General features: G+C 37.4%; 1 long non-coding RNA gene across 1 annotated transcript; it reads right to left on the bottom strand.

Moving 5' to 3' along the window:
* Positions 1 to 6040: 6040 nt before the first annotated feature.
* On the bottom strand, positions 6041 to 12244 carry LOC123231442. Its single transcript, XR_006505114.1, has 3 exons — positions 12163 to 12244; positions 7271 to 7434; positions 6041 to 6112 (listed from the first exon to the last, which is right to left on the bottom strand). It is a non-coding gene; the product is annotated as an uncharacterized LOC123231442 (long non-coding RNA).
* Positions 12245 to 17604: the final 5360 nt, after the last annotated feature.

Here is a 17604-nt window from a genome sequence, read left to right as displayed (position 1 = left end):
TCCCTCCCTCCCTCCCTCCCTCCCTCCCTCTGTGTGTGTGGTTAAGCTCTTACTTTCTGTCTTAGACTTGATACTAAATATTAATTCCAAGCCAGAAGAGCAATAAGGGCTAGGCAACTGTGGCAAGGTGACTTGACCAGAGCCACACAGTAAAGACCTATCTGAGGTCACCTTTGAACTTAGGACCTCCTGTCTCCAAGCCTTTTCTATCCACTGAGACACTTAGGTGCCTTTAATGTGTTTTATTGGTTAAGTGGTCTACAAATATTGTGACTATGTTCTCAGGGTTACATAGCTGAAAACTATCTGAGGCAGGAATAAAACCAAGTTTTCTGGACTCCAATCCCAGTGGTCTATACACTATGACATATTACCTTCATGGCTGTTGGTTTTTAAAAACTACAATAATTATGATATTTCACACTTTCTTATATCATCCTGTTTAATCTGATGCTAATGATGAACTTAAAATATACTTAGGAGTAAAATAATAATTTATATAATCTTATTGGCCTAAATTAGGAAATTAATGCTCTGCCTAGTTTAACTAAGGATACTACTTTTATAATTTACATAGAAATTGGATCTCAATTCCAGGATTCTTTTAGTTCGGGACAATAAAGAAGGGTCTTAAAACTCATTGATCCTCTGAGGATATTTAGGTAGGCTACAGGAAAAAGAAGGTATTGAAGTATTTGTTAAAGCCACTTAAATGCTTTAGGCTTGAGTTGGTAGTCGGGTGGATTTTCTTGACCAATAAGGTCCCTTTGAACTCTAAATCAGAGTCTGCCATTATGCAGGGAAATGTTAGAGGAGATTTTATCCTAGGTCTTCTTGCCCATATACAACACTGAGGCCTAGATATAATACAAGTAATTTCATGGCAGATTCCCAAAATTCCTTATGAATGGAAAAATGATAAAATAGCTCTGTGGTGACCAAAAGGGGGAATGTTTTTGAAAAATTAAAAAAAGAACAAAAATAAAAACAACTGATGAAGCAGTACAATATTGGGCTCTCTATATTTTTGAACATCAAGGTTTAGGAAACAAAGGTGCTCAAATTCTGTTTCAGTCATGTCTTGCAGAAAGCTGCCAATAACCACTTACCCTGACCAGGTCTACAATACCTAAGTCATATTAGAGATGAATGACCATTGATGAAAAGACGAAGATGGAATCTCAGGCTTCCTGTCCCTTAAAAGGGGGCAAAAATGTTTGCGCAACTACAGTTGACTAGTTCACATATATCATTCCAAGAAATTTTGGGAAATTTCATAGCATAAGAAACCTTAACAATCAATTAACACAGTTCACCAAGAAAACAATGTCAAAAGCATAAGACAAATAGAGAAAAAGGATGCCAAATGACTTATGTGACTTCAGAGAAATGATTTGAAAAGGGGAAATCATTATATTGATTCTATTTTGTCAATGCATCTATCAATTATTCTTGTTTACGTTCTCTTTTCTTTCCTTCTTATCCCCAAATTGTTGTAATTCACTCTAGGTACTGTGTAACATTTTATACACTTCTAGGAAGAGAATCTTTAGAGTTATGTATGAGTTGGTTATGTGAAATAATTCATTTGGGAGATGAGGCATATTAATTTTCCAAAGACCTCAATTGGGGAGATTTCAACATGCTTCGTCTCCCAAAAGAATCACAGGGCAGATTGTCAGAAGAGAGTTCTCTCTCTCCATTATGGTGCCTTTTTGGAAAGTCATCTCTCACTGACCTGGAGGTCAAAGATCACTGAGTAAATTCAGGTATAGATAAGCCCTCGGAGAAACAAAGTTAAACAAGCAAGGAACAAATGAGACAGGAAACTGATTCCACAAGCATTGCCCCCCTGGGAGGCCTACAGAAATTAAGAAACTATAATTGGCAAAACTATCATTAAGAACATGTAGAAGTGTTCTAAAGAGAAATTTAAATCAAAACAACTCTGATGTACCACCTCACACCTAGCAGACAGGCCGATAAAACAGCAAAGGAAAGTAATAAATGTTGGAGGGGATGTGGTAAAATTGGGACATTAATGCATTGCTGGTGGAGTTGATCCAACCATTCTGGAAGGCAATTTGGAACTATATCCAAAGGACTAAAAGACTGCCTGCCCTTTGATCCTGTCATATAATTGATGGGTTTGTACCCCAAAGAGATAATAAGGAAAAAGACTGGTACAAAACTATTTATAGCAATGTTCTTTGTGGTGGAAAAGAATTAGAAAATAAGGGAATGCCCTTCAATTGGGGAATGGCTGAACAAATTGTGGTATCTGTTGGTGATGGAATACTACTGTAGTAAAAAGGAATGAACTGGAGGAATTCCTTTTGAACAAGAAAGATCTCCAGGAAATGATGCAGAGCAAAAGGAGCAGGACCTCCAAGAAATGATGCAGAGAGAAAGGAGCAAAACCAGGAGAAAAATGTACACAGAAACTGATATGCTGTGACACAATTGAATGTAATGGACTTCACTATTAGCAACAATGAAATGATCTAGGACAGTTCTGAAGGACCCATGAGAAAGAATGCCATCCACATCCAGAGAAAGAACTGTGGGAGTAGAAACACAGAAGAAAAAGAACTGCTTGATCACATGGTTTGATGTGGTTATGACTTCGAATGTAGAATCTAAACAATCACTCGTGATAATTTTAATAATGTGGAGAATGAACTTGAACAATGACTCATGTAAAACTCAGTTGAATTGCTTGTTGACTATGGGAGGGGTTGAGAGGAGGTGAAGGAAAGAACATGATTAATGTAACCATAGAAAAATATTCTAAATTAATTAAATAAATAAACTTAAGTTCTTAAAAAACAAACAAACTATGATTGGTTCCTGAGATGTGACATGTGAGAGTTAATGGGTGGAGAAAAGTGTATAAGGGGAGACCAGGAGGTCTTTGGGGTCTTCTGGTTGGATGATGGAGAGCTGTAGGTACCCTTATTGGAGCATAGCCACAGGTCCAACATGGCAGGCAATTGATTAGAATGTTAAGTTTCTATCAGTCTTCTGTCTTTCTATCTCTTTACTACTACTACTACTTTGATTAAATGAAGTTATTAAGCTACTATCAGCCTTGTAATTTTAATTATTACAGTTATTAAGATGAGTTGCTGCTGACAAGTCAAAGAAGGTGTTCAAGACAGGGATGATAACAAGGATGAGAGGTGGTGGCAAATATAAGAAAATAAACCTTGAAATATCCCACAGAGGAGCTTGGAGCTTATCTCCTGTGAAAACCTTATTATACTGATTAAGAAATTTAGGCTCGTAGAGAACAAATGATTTTTCCAACAGTCCCAAAGGCATTAGTGACATAGCTAAGACAAGAAATCAAGACTACTGATTTTTATCCATTTTGATACTGATACAAATCTGAGAAAATATCAGCAATGTATTCAAGGAAAGGGAACAAAGATGAATTCTGCACCTAAAGGTGACAGGCATTATGCTAAGTGCTTCCTAAATATCATCAGGTCTGCCCTCAGATACTTTCTTAACTGAGAGATCCTGCCAAAGTCATTTAACTCCACTTGCCTAGCTCTTACCTCACTTCTGTCTTGAAATCAATTCTTGTATTAATTCTCTTTAAATTTACTAAGACAAAAATCATGTAATAAATATTAGAAAAATTTACCCCTCATAAAGGCCTATAATTAAAAATTGAGTAAACAGTTGTGTAAAAGTGAAACCAACAATTATCCAGATTAGCTATATTCTTAACCATTTTGGAAAACCAAACTGACTGCACTTACTTGCTTTTTCTTCTTGAATTTCCACAGTAATCATATCAAGGAGATTTTCGATTTCATCCCTGCTCAAGTGATCTTGTCCTTGAGCTGAGGCTTCTCTTTTGAGGTACACAAGCCTGCTAGCATACCTGTGGAAGACAAAAGTCACCATACATCCATTAACTTTATTTTCCTTTTCAGTTGATTTTTTACAAAATTGACTAAACAGGACAGACACTCTGACAGCTAAAAGATATGAGACGCAGAGAAATATGAGAAAAGGGAGGCAGTCTGCTGTGCAGCCCTTCAGTGAGATTCACTAGATAAGCATGTGGAAAATGATTACGTTGGGAAGTCAAGAGCTGTTTGGGGACTGGAGGGTCTTGAGGACAACAAGAGAAAACCAAATACTCTCTGACCACCAGGAAGCCTTACCTTATGAGGGGTTACACAGGGAAGGACAAACATTTACAGTACACATAAAATGACTTCCAGGTGGGAGCATGCTGACAAGGGAAGGTTCAGGGAAGGAAGGTCTCGTGTAGCTGTTCTCCCCGGAGAACACAAAAGGATAGGAGGAGTCTCAGACCCTTCCTAGCTCAGTGAGCCTGGGTAAATCATAGCCCCACCTGGCCATCCTTGTTGTTCTTCTGCCTTAGAACCCACAGAAGGTGAAGGATTAAAAAAAAAATAAAAAATAAAAAAAGGATTTATTGCTATTGTCCAAGTGAAAGCTAATGAAGGGCTGGATTACCTTGGTAGCCATAGCGATGGACTATAAATCTAAGAGATGCTGTGAATGTAGAATGAACAAGTTTTGACAACTGAAAAAGAGTTTCTTTCTGTACAAGTATACATGACAAATCCCTCTCCTAGACTGTAAAGTCCATGAGGGCAAAAATGGTCTCGTGAGTGAAATGTTTATCTCCTTCCAAGTCACACAGGCTTGGTTGTCTACACAGTTTGTTTCCAAATTATGACTGTGGAATTTGGAGTCAGAAGAGCTGGTTTAAAATCCTTACCCTAGCGACAACTAGGTGGCTCCATGGATTGAGAGCTAGGCTGAGAGAGAGGTGGTTTTGGATTCAAAGATGACCCCAGGCACTTCCTAGCTACCTAACCCTGGACAAATCACTTCTGCATTCTCTTACTGCTCTTTTGCCTCAGAATCAAAGAATAATACAGATCCTAAGATGTAAGGTAAAGGTTTATTAAAAAATGCTCAATCTAGCATTTACTACCCATGGGACCACAGGCAAAGCCAATAAACCTACCTAAGCCTCAGTTTCCTTCTCTGTTAAAGAGGTGGCTGGGAAAGCTGACCACTACCATATCTTTCCTTTCTAGATCCTATGCTCATTTAGGGGTGTGGGTTGAGGGGCCGGGGGGAGGTGAGGTGGGGAATTTCACTAAATTTCAAAACTGGGAGAAATATGGCAATATCTCTTGTGGTCACCAGCATAAATGATGAAAAGCCTGTACAGCGTGACTGAAAAGTGTCCTGGGTTGCTCTCTCCCTCATTCAGGAATGATTCTCAAACTTTTCGCTTTGGATTAGAACATCTGTCTATCCCACAGTGATGTCTCTTGTATCTTTGCTATCCATGAATGAATTCTGGGAGCACCAAATGAAAGGAACAGCAGCTGAGGATATGGATCTGATATCTAGGACCCTGTTCTAGAGTGTCCCAAGAAAAAAGCAAAAGGAAGCCTGTTCTTTTCAATGTCTGCTTCTTCCCTTTGATAGCAGGTTATGGAACAGAAGGATAGGGATGATGTCAGGGTGGGTGAAGGTGATCAGATCTACCAGTGCAGAGAGTTGCCTTAGACCCTGAGAACTCAACTTGGTCTGGCTCACCCAGGCGATACAGGACTCAAAAGCAGGTCCTGCCGACTTCTTTAATGTATTACATGACCTCTCCTAATTGGCAGAAGGCCCCAGGTAGCACCTTTACATTAAAGGATGTGACATGTATATGTCAAGGTGGTATCTTTTTTTTCAAAAGAGGGAATATGGTGAAAACCTACATGAGCATTTTGAGCATTTCATGACCACTTAGAATATGTAAGATTAGTAAACAAAATATTTCAAAAAGGGCTTGACAGGAAGGACTGTATCCTTGAGATTGGTGGTCCCTGGAAGTAAACGATACCAGAATCTTACCTCTATCATTTACAAAAAGCTGAAAATGAAGGATCCCTTACCGTTCAAAGTATTCATCATCCACTTTAGTGAAGCCTATTGAGGGATTTTGGAGATGATCTCGTATTGATACAAGATCCTCAGTTTCCAAAGCTCGGTTAAGCCAAGCAATACTTGACACCATTTCTACTGTCATGGACACCTTCTTGTGGGCCAGGTAGTTCTGTAGGAAAACACATATCAATGAGGAGAATTTTCTCAGCATTACACAAAGTATCATTTAAAAAACCCACAAAAAATGAAAAACTTCCATTAAACACATTTCTGCTAAGAGTTCTGTGATCAAAACTCTAAAAATCAAAATAAATAGGAGTAACAGTGGATAATAAGAAGAACAATGATGGATAACAAGGAATAACAGTGTATTCCATAATAATACCAAGAGCTGATATTTCTACAAGCTGATTATGAGGGCCACATTGGATAATGCCACATGGAGCAGTGGTATTTTTTCAGATATAGTGTTTTAAGGTTAAGCTTTTTTTAAAAATCACTTAACTTCTGTTTTAAAATCAATACTGTCCATAAATTCCAAGGTAAAAGAATGGTAAGGGCTAGGCAATGGGGGTTAACTTAAGTAAGATGACTCAGCCTTAAGGTTTCATGGTATTGCCTTTTCCCAGTTTTCCTCCTACTTGATTGACTGTTCAGTCTATTTTTTAAATCCCTTCCCTTCTGTCTTAGAATTGTGTAATAAGAATCTTGTACCCTTGAATTACATTTGTCAGAATTCCTCTTTCATCCCCACATCACATCCTTATGTTTAAAAATTAAGTTTCTATAACTCTGCCCTTTCTCTTTTCTCTAGCTTTCACAGTATGGGAAACTATTCTTTACTCATGGTTTTTACTTTTCTCTACTTCAAGTGATTATTAATAAATCTTATAAAATATAATACTTGGAGTTATTGGATATTAATTTTAATCTTATAGAATCAATGGGAAGTAGATTCAAAGGCAGAAAAATGGTTAGGGCTAGGCCATTGTGGTTAAGCGCCTTGATCAGAATCACCCAATCTTGGAGGGACTGAGGCCACACTGGAACTGAAGTCTGCATGACTCCTTGTTCAATGCTGCATCCACAGGACAGGCTGTCATTGGAGTACAGACAATACAGTGCCTATGTTTTCTAGGGAATCATTATTTTAAAAGAAGAGCAAATAGATTCTGTGAATGGCCTGAATGTCTTAAGAAGATTCTTGACATTCAGAGATCATACGAAATGATCTTAGAGCAAAATCTCATTTTCAAGATGATTCCACTCTTCTAACCAAACACTCCACTCTGAGACAGTCATGCCGCCAGAGTCCTTCTGCACTTACCAAGGAGTTCTCTTTCTGAAGGCTGAACAGTTCATTCTGATACATAACGGCAGCGAATGGAAGGACGGGAGGGAGCTGGGCCTCAGGTTTCATGAGTGCAGTCATGGTGTCACTGGGATGACCTTCTCGAATCACAGCATTGATTTCATCGATAGCAGCAAGCCCTGGAGGAGAAGGATGCAATGGCAGTCAGAATTCCACTTTATTTATTGGTGTTGTTTCCCATTGTATCACTCAGTGCTTGCGATTAAAGATCACTACTCTTAGGGGGAGAAGCAGCCTAGTCTTGGTGGCTAGATCATACCACATGGTTTTGGACATGGAAGGTCTCATTAATTTTCAATATTAATCATAGATCAGCTATTTCCATACACCCTTTTACCTTATCAAAGGAATACTGATTTATGGTTAAGATGGCTGCAGAGTAGAAGCAGGGCACTTAACTCTCCTAACTGATCCATATATGATACCTCAAAATGACACAAAAACCAAAACAAGATGAACAAAGGGACCACACAATAGGGTCCAGCATTGAAGATACATGGGGTTTGGGAATTTCCACACTATCAGGGGGTGAAATAGCTCCCCAAAAATCGTGAGCTAGTCAACCCTCCCCTACCACACCTATACTGCAAGTGCCAACATACAAAAGTTAGAGCAAGTGTGGGGCATTCACCAAGTTCTTGGCAGCTAACTAGGACCACCAAGGGCTTGATCCTGAGATCTGCAAGACGTAAGACCCAAAGGGGCTAAAGAACATGGACTTTGAGCGTGGACCTTGAGGGTGGACCTTGGGAGTGGACTTAGAGAAGTGGGGTGACAGACAGTGGAAGAAGCTTGCTTTGAGACTCATAATGGAGCCTCAGCCAGAAAAGCAAGCATGGGGTAATATCTGGGATCTTGGTAGCTGACTGGGACCACCAAGAGGCTTGACCCCGAGAACAGTGAGACTTGGGACCCCAGGAGCCTAAAGAGTGCACCTTAGGAGCGAGGATATACCTTAGAGGGGCTTGTAATGTAGCCTCAGGCAAAAACTGCTCTACAGCTCTATTCACAGAGAGCCTGCCCACCTTACCCAGACTTCTGACCAAGAAAGAAAAACCAGCATAATAATGGCAAGCAATGTGCAAGAACTAACCAAAAGAAAGAACAAGAAAAAAGTATTAACACTCGATAACTTTTACACAGAAAAAATCCAGACAATAGAGCAGACAGCAGAGGAGGACAAACAAGTAAACATATTCAAATATTCTCCCCCAAAAGAAAATTTGTCACAAGTTCCTGAAGACTTCAAATCTGAGATCATGAGAAAGATGGAAGACATTTGGCAAGAAAAGTGGGAAATAGGTCAAAAAGAAATTAACACTTTAAAAGACAGAAACTCTGAATTGGAGAAAGATGCCTAAATATCAAATGAAATGATAAGCAAATTGGAGACCCAAATTAAAAGGCAGGAAACCGTGAAAAACTGGATAGATCAAAATGAAAAGGAAAATCAAATGATTGTAGCAGAAAACATGCTATTCCACTGGGTTTTACATGTGTCACTGATCAAGACCAATTACCATGTAATTGATAATTGCACTAGGGTGATCATTTAGAGCAGGGGTTGGCAACCTTTTTGGCCGTGAGAGCCATAAATGACACATTTTTTAAAATGTAATTTCGTGAGAGCCATACAGCCGTACAGTGCTCACAGTGTATGCTCCTGTAACAGTGCCTGAAAAAAAATTGACTTTATGGCTCCTGCAGAAAGAGCCATATCTGGCCCTCCAAAGAGCCATATGTTGCCAACCCCTGATTTAGATTCTAAATCCTGAATCATATCCCCATCAACCCATGGGTTCAAGCAATTGTTTTTCTTCTGTGTTTCTACTCCCACAGTTCTTCCTTTGACTGTGGATAGCGTTCTTTCTCATAGGTCCCTCAGAAGTACCCCAACCTCTATCTATGAAAAATTCTTATAATTAATAGTGAATGCAATTTTTGAGAGTTACAAATAACATTTTCCCATATAGGAATATAATCAATTTGATCTTATTGAAACCCTTAAAGAAGAAAATTTAAAAAATATTTTTTCTTTTTCCTCTATTTACCTTTTCATGTTTCTCTTGATTTTTTGTGTTTGAATATCAAACTTTCAGCTTAGTTCTGGTCTTTTCTTTATGAATACTTGGAAATATTCCATTTTGTTGAATGCCCATTTCCCTTGGATGTATATATTGAGGGGTAGGTAATCCTTGGTTGTAGACCCAATTATCTTGCCTTTCTAAATATCATATTCCAAGTCTTGTGGTCTTTTAGTGTGGAGGCTGCCAGATCCTGTGTAATCCTGATTGGTGCTCCTTGATATCTGAATTGTCTCTTTCTGGCTTCTTTTAAAAATTTTTCCTTTGCTTAGAAGTGCTTGGATTTGGAGATTATATTCCTGGGGATTGTCTTTTGAGGATTTAACGTAGAAGGTGATCTGTGGATTCTTTAAATGTCTATTTTGCCCTCTTACTGAAGAATATCAGGGCAATTGTCTTGGATAATTTCTTGTAGTATGACGTAAAGGTTCCTGTTTGTTTCTGAATTTTCAGGTAGAGCAATAATTCTCAAATTATCTCTTCTAGACCTGTTTTCTTGCTAATTTTCTCAGTGAGATGTATCCTTCTATTATGATTGTCTTTTGACTTTGCTTTTTAATTCTTGCTGTCTTGTGAGATCATTAGCTTCTAATCGCCCAATTCTAGTTTTTAAAGACCATTTCAGCTTTAATCTTTTGATTTTCCTTTTCAGTCTGGTCTATCGTGCTTTTCCAGCAGGTCATTTCTGATCTTCAATTTGCTTATCATTTCATTTGATTTCTGGACCTCAATTTCCAATTGTGAAATTCTTCCTTTTAAACTGTTATATTCTTTTTGAACTATTTCCCACTTTTCTTGTCAAATCTCTTCTACCTTTCTAATGATCTCAGATTCTTCAAGAGCTTGTGACCAATTTTCATTTTTTGCAAGGTTTGTCCTCTGTTGTCTCCTCTGTGGTTTGGAATTTTTCTCCGTAAAAATTATCCAGGGTTAGTGCCTTTCTCTTGTTCTTTTTGGTGGTTTCTTGGGCATTTCTGGTCATCACTATGCTGGTTTTTCCTTCCCAGCCAGAAGTCTGAGTGAGTAGGTCAGGCTCTTTGTGTATGGAGCTATGGAGCAGCTTTTTCCTGAGGCTACTTTTTGAGTCTCTGTGGTTTCTACAGTGTGTTTCTCCTCTCTGCCCTATCTCTGCACCCAAGGTCCACACTCTTTAGCCTCCTGGGGTCTCAAGTCTAGCTGCTCTCAGGGGTAAGTCACTGGTGTTCTTAGTCAGCTGCCAAGAAAGTAGATATTGCCCCTGGCTCTGCCTCTTGCACCATAGGTGGGGTGGGTGAGTGTTGATCAGCTTGCATTTTGGTGGGAGCTATTTCATCTCCTTATATCGTGGAAATGCCCAAATCCCATGTACCTTTGATGCTGTGCCCTATTGTGGAATTCTTTCATTCATATGAACTTGTGTTTTTCTGTCCTTTGAGGTTTTATATATTGGTCAGTAGTGAGGAGAATGAGAGTCCTTCTTCTACACTGCAGCCATCTTAACTCAGAAGTCCAGCAAAAAATTTAGAGCAGTTACAGTTGACTAGGGCACAGATATCACTCAAAAGAGAATTTGGGAAATTTGAAAGCACAAGCTTTAAAAATCGACTAACAATGAAGTCTGCCAAGAAAATAATGTCAAAAGCATAAGACAAAAAGAGGAAAAGAATGACATATAACTTGTGTGACTTCAGAGGAATTAAGATGACTACTGACAAATCAAAGAAGTTGACCAAGGCAGAGATGATAACAAAGATGAGAGGTGGGAGTGGCAAACATAAGAAAATAAATCTTGAAATATCCCACAGAGGAGAAAAAAATCTTCATTATACAGATTAAGAAATTGAGTCCCACAGAGAACAAATGATTTTTCCAATAGTCCCAAAGGTCTTAGTGATATAGCTAGGACCAGAAATCAAAACTCCTGATTTTTATCTATTTTGATACTTATATAAATCTAAGAATGTCACATCAACAATGTATTCAAGAAAAGGAAAAAAGAATTAATTCTGCACCAACTATGCGAGAGGCACTGTGCTAAGTGCTTTATAAATATTACCTTCTTTGATCCTTACAACAATACTGAGAAGTAGGTGCTAATATTTCCCCAATATTGTGGTTGAGGAAACTGAGGCAGAAACTAAATAATTTGTGGAGGGTCTTATATCTGGTATCTGAGACAAGATTTGACCTCAAGTCTTCTTGGCAATGGATTCAGCATTTTATATACTGAGCCATCAGATATTTTCTGATTATTCTAGAATGTTTCCTTGGTTATTTATTTTATATTATATATATTCTATAATATTTCCTTGGCGAAATATTTAGTCTAATATCACATATCCTTTTCATTTTTATCATCAGGGATCATAATGATGATCAGAGCTCTGTAGTCAAGAAAGTCTTAAGTTATATTCATTGCTATGTAAAAGGCACCTTTAGAAATCATATAGATGGGAAAATAGGTGGCTGTGAATAAGAGTGCTGAACCTGGAGTTGAAAAGTGCTGGATTCAAATATGGCTTGAGATACTTTCTTGAGTGACCTTGGGAAAGTCATTTAACCTCATTGCCTATCCCTTACCTCTCCTCTCTTGAAACCAATACTTGTATTGATTTTCTTTCCATTTACTAAGACAAAAGTCATGTAATAAATATTAGAATAATTCCCCCCAAAAGGGCTGAAATTAAAAATTGAATAAACAATTGCTTTAATATCAAACATTCAATTATCTAGAATACCTATAATTTCTCAAACATTCTGGAAAACTAAACTGATTGCACTTACTTGCTTTTTCTTCTTGAATTTCCACATTAACTATATCAAGGAGATTTTGGATTTCATCCCTGCTTACGTTATCTTGTCCTTGAGATAAGGTTTTTCTTTTAATGAACACAAGCCTGCTAGTATACCTGGGGAAGACAAAAGTCATCATCCATTGATTAACTTTAATTTTCTTTTTTTAGCTGACTTCTTACATAATTGACTAAACAGGACAGACACTCTGAGAGCTAGATATTGGAAGCAGAGCAATATGAGAAAAGGGAGGAAGCATGCTGTGTATCCCTTCAGAGAGATTCATTATATAAACATGTGGAAAATGATTATGTAGGTAATTGAAGAGCTATTTAGGGACTGGAGGGTCTTGAGGACACCAAGACAAAACTAAATAGTCTCTGACCACAAGGAACTCCCACCTTGTGATGGATTACCCAGGGATGGACAAACATTTAAAGTATACATAAAATGACTTCCAGATGGGGGCATGCAGACAATGGAAGGCTCAGGGAAGGAAGGTCTCATGTAGCTGTCCTCCCCTGAGCAAACAAAGTGTAGGAGAGGCCTCAGATCCTTCCTAGCTGTGTAATTCTGGGTAAATCATAGCCCCACTTGCCCAGCCTTTGTTGTTCTTCTGTGTTAGAACCAACAGAAAGTAACAGTTTAAATAAATTAAAAAAAAAGAATTTCTTATTTAAGTAAGAGCTGATAATTTTGGGTGGTAGCCATATCAATGGACTATAGATCTAAGAGATGCTGGGAATATAGAAAGCACAAGATTTGACAACTGAAACTGAATAAACCTTGTAAGTGTTACAATAATTACATGACTATGAACATTAATTAAATTGATTGAAAGTTGGGAAAGTGCTCTGTAGAAATTATTTCATTTGATCCTAACAATCACCCTGGTAGGTAAGTGTTATTATGATACACACTTTAAATATTAGAATATTGAAACTGAGGTGAAGTGATTTTACCAAGGTCACATAGCTAATAAACATCTGAGAGTGAATTTCAACCCAGGTCTGCCTGAACCTCAGTTCAGTGCTTAAAATCTTCCATGATCCTAGTTGCTTCATCAACTAAGTAATTCAGGCTCAATGTTTTGAGGAAAATGTTTAATGAAATGGCCATGGAAACTATCTTAATATATGGGGGTGGGGGTGGGAGAGAGTGGGAGAGTGAATAATCAAGGATGACTAGTATGTTAGAAATGTGAGACTGAGAATTCTTGGGGAATAGCCAAGATGGAAGAATATTCATCAGCAGCTCTATGACACCATGAGAATCCTCCCCAACAAAGATTTAAATATCACCCCAAAACGAATACAGTAATGAAAAGACCAGCAAGGAAACAGTGAAACAACTTTCAAGAAAAGAAAAACCCAAAATGTAGGGAACAAACATCTAGGGCACTCGGGTGAGAGGAGAACAGACATAGCAAGAAGCTGTAGCAAGAAATCAAAACAACTCTGAGGTACAACCTCATACCTAGCAGATTGGCTAATATGACAGGAAAGGAAAGTAATAAATGTTGGAGTGGATGTGGCAAAATAGGGATACTAATGCATTGCTGAAGAAGTTGTGAATTGATCCAACCATTTTAGAAGGCAATTTGGAATTCTTTTACCCAGCCATAACACTTCTAGGATTATACCCCAAAAAGATGATAAGGAAATATATCTGTACAAAAACATTCATAGCCCCTTCTCTTTGTGGTGACAAAAAATTGGAAAATGAGGGGATGCCCTTTGATTGGGGAATGGCTGAACAAATTGTTGTGCTGAAAGGAATAATGAACTGGAGGAATTTCATGTGAAATGGAACAACCTCCAGTAATTGATAGAGAGGGAAAGGAACTGAACCAGGAGAATGTTGTGTACAGAGACTGATACACTGTGGCACAATTGAATGTGATACTTTTCTACTAGCAGCAATGCAATGATACAAGACAATTCTGAAGGACTTATGAGAAAAACACTATCTACATCCAGAGAAGGAATTATAGGGGTAGAAATACAGAAGAAAAACATTTGCTTGATTACATGGTTCGACAGGGATATGATTGGGGAACTAGACTCTAAATGATTACTCTAATGCAAATATTAATAATATGGAAATAGGTCTTGATCAATAATACAGGTAAAATCCAATTGAATTGCCTGTTGGTTATGGGGGAGGGAAAGAATAAGAATCATGTAAGCATTGAAAAATATTTCAAATCAATTAATTAAATTAAATTTCAAAAATTAAAAAAAAGAGGGAAGAACAAGCCAAAACTGAACCACACCCTTCTCCCCCTCACCCTCACATATCCTGTCCAAGATTTGGGAAACTTTTCTGAAGCCAACATCCAGACTGTGAGTCCTTGCCTGAGCAAACAGAAGTAAAAGCTATCCCATACCCCTTGAAATTTCAAACCCATTGAGAAGTCTGGAACCTTAACAAAAGGAATTCAAGGAAATTTTGTTGGGGATGATAGTACTAAATTCCAAGTACTGATCTTTTTGCCTAAAGCTCAGGGTAGAGCTCCAAGACAGGACAATTAAGGGTGTGACTGATTCTCAAAAACTTGAGACTAAGCCTGAAGCCAGAATCTGATCTGCTCCATATCTGATCAAGATCAGAGTGAGATCAAAAGCTTACACCTAATTCTGATACAAGTCTTTAAGCTATCAACATCAGGAGGGCCAATTGAATCAGAATGGGGAAGGGCCTCTCAGAGCTCTCAATTCTCAGACCAGCATATCACACTCTCAAGCCTACCTATTATTAGATAGGGAAAATGGGCAAACAACAAAAAAAGCACCTAACTCTAAAAAATTTTTATAAAGACAAAGAGCAAGGAACAGACACAGAAGGGGACAGTGAAGGCAAAGGAAATACACATAAGATCCAAAAGAAAAATAGGGATTGGACACAGATTCTGGAAGAACTCAAAAAGGACTTCACAAACTAATTAAGACAGAGGAAAAGTGGGAAAGAAAAATGAAAGTGATTCAAGGAGAAAGGAAAGTAATGCAAGAAGAAATGGGACAATTGAAAAAGGAGAACCAAAAATTGACAGAGGAAAATTAGATCTTAAAAATCAGAATTGACTATCCAGAAACTAATGATTTCATGACAAATCAAGAAACAAAAAAGCAGAATCAAAATAAGGAAAAAATAGAGGAAAACATGAGATATATTTTGAAAAAAAACAACTGAGCAAGAAAATAGATCAAGGAGAGACAATTTGAGAATTATTGGACTATCGGAAAGCCATGATCAAGAAAAAAATTTGGTTATCATATTTCAAGAAATCATCAAAGATAATAATTACCCAGAGATCCTTGAATAAGAAAATAAAATTAAAAGAATTCACAGATCACCTCCAGAAAGAAATCCTCAAATGACCACTTCTAGGAATATAATAGCTAAATTCAAGAGTCACTAAGTCAAGGAAAAAATACTTCAAACAGGCAGAAAGAAATGGAAAAACATAGCATATTCTTTCACAGGAAAAAATGGTCATTCAATAAGGAAGATGATTTCCAAGCATTCCTGAGGAATAAGCCATTTCTAAACAAAAATTCAGAGTCTAAACGGGAGACACAAGAGAAGCTCCGAAAGGTAAATAAGAGAAAATTTAAGGGGCTCATTGGGATCAAAATCTTTATATGTTTACATGGAAAGAGGATTTCTGTAATTCTCAAAAATTGTTCTCAGTAGTAGGGAAGATAGAAGGAATTTACTCAGAAAGAGGGTGGGGAAAAAAGTAAGCTGATTATGATGGTATAATGTTAATGTGATGATATGGGATGATATATATGTATGATATGACCTGAAGGGAGCTTTGCTGTTTCGTGACCGAGACTGTTCCACGTGGTGAGTTTAAAGACTGAATCTTCCTGAACTTCTATTAAGAAACTTCCTTTTATAGACTCTGTGAATGAAGTTTGTTTCATTCACCTCCTAGTCTCAGGCCCTTTAACCCTTGGTTGAGGATTAAGATCTACCTGGACTAATCAGTGGGATTGATTCTTATTTCCATACTTTCTCTCTCTCTTCTCATGTAAATAAAATTTCATAAAAGTCAATTTTTGATTTGAGATTATGATTGATAATAGTTCAAACCTCTAGTGACCATCTTTAATATACTGAACCCATAAACCCCCCTTTTCACCTTTACAGAGTCAATACTGTATATCTGCTCCAAGGCAGAAGAGTGGTAAGGGTAGGCAATGGGGGTCAAGTGACTTGCCCAGGGTCACACAGCTGGGAAGTGTCTGAGGCCAGACTTGAACCTAGGACCTCCCATCTCTAGGTATGGCTCTCAATCCACTGAGCTACCCAGCTGCCCCCCTCGAAAATTCTCTGAAAAAATCCTGAGGGCCAGATGCATTCCCAAATGAATTCTATCAAACATTTAAAGAATAACTAATGCCAATACCATACAAATTATTTGACAAAGTAAGCAAAGAAGTCTTGTCAAATTCTTTTTATGACACAAATATGGTATTGATTCTAAAGCCAGGTAGACTAAAAACAGTGAAATAAAACTACAGAACAATCTCCATAATGAACATAGATGCAAAAATCTCAAGTAAAATACTAGCAAAAAGACAAGTAACTAGCAAGTTATCACAAGGATTATCCACTATGATCAGGTGGGATTTATACCAGGAATGCAAGGATGGGTTTAATATTAGAAAAACCATCCACATAATTGACAACTAAAACAATAGAAATCACATGATTATCTCAATAGATGTAGAAAAAGTCTGACAAAAACGCAACAGCCATTCCTATTGAAAACACTAGAAAATAAATGAATAGAAGGGCCATTCCTCAAAATAATAAACAGTATATATTTAAAACCATCAGCAAGCATCATCTGCAATAGGGATAAGTTAGAAGCCTTCCCAATAAGATCAGGAGTGAAGCAAGGTTGTCCATTATCACCCTCTTTATTCAATATTGTACTAGAAATGCTACCAAGAGTAATTAGAGAAAAAAAGAAATTGAAGGGATTCAAGAAGGCAATGAGGCAACTAAACTATCACTTTTTGCAGATGATATGATGGTATACTTAAAGAATTCTAGAAAATCAACTAAAAGATTAGTTGAAATAATTAATACAATAGCAAAGTTGCAGGGTATAAAATAAACCCACATATACCATCAGCATTTCTATGTATTTTCAACAAAATTCTGCATCAGGAATTAGAAAGAGAAATTGCATTTAAAATCACTCTAGACAACATAAAATATTTAGGAATTTATCTGCCAAGACAAACACAAGAATTATGTAAACACAACTACAAAACACCTTTCATACAATTAAAACTACATCTAAATAACTGGAAAAACATTAATTGCTCATAGGTAGGATGAGCTAACATAATAAAAATGATAGTCTTACCCAAATTAATCTACTTATTCAGTGCCATACCTATCAAATTACCA

The sequence above is a fragment of the Gracilinanus agilis genome, chromosome 1 (genome assembly GCF_016433145.1).
Source record: "Gracilinanus agilis isolate LMUSP501 chromosome 1, AgileGrace, whole genome shotgun sequence".
NCBI lineage: Eukaryota > Metazoa > Chordata > Mammalia > Didelphimorphia > Didelphidae > Gracilinanus > Gracilinanus agilis.
Note: the sequence above shows the minus strand (reverse complement) of the source record. Positions and strands in the feature narration are given on the sequence as shown.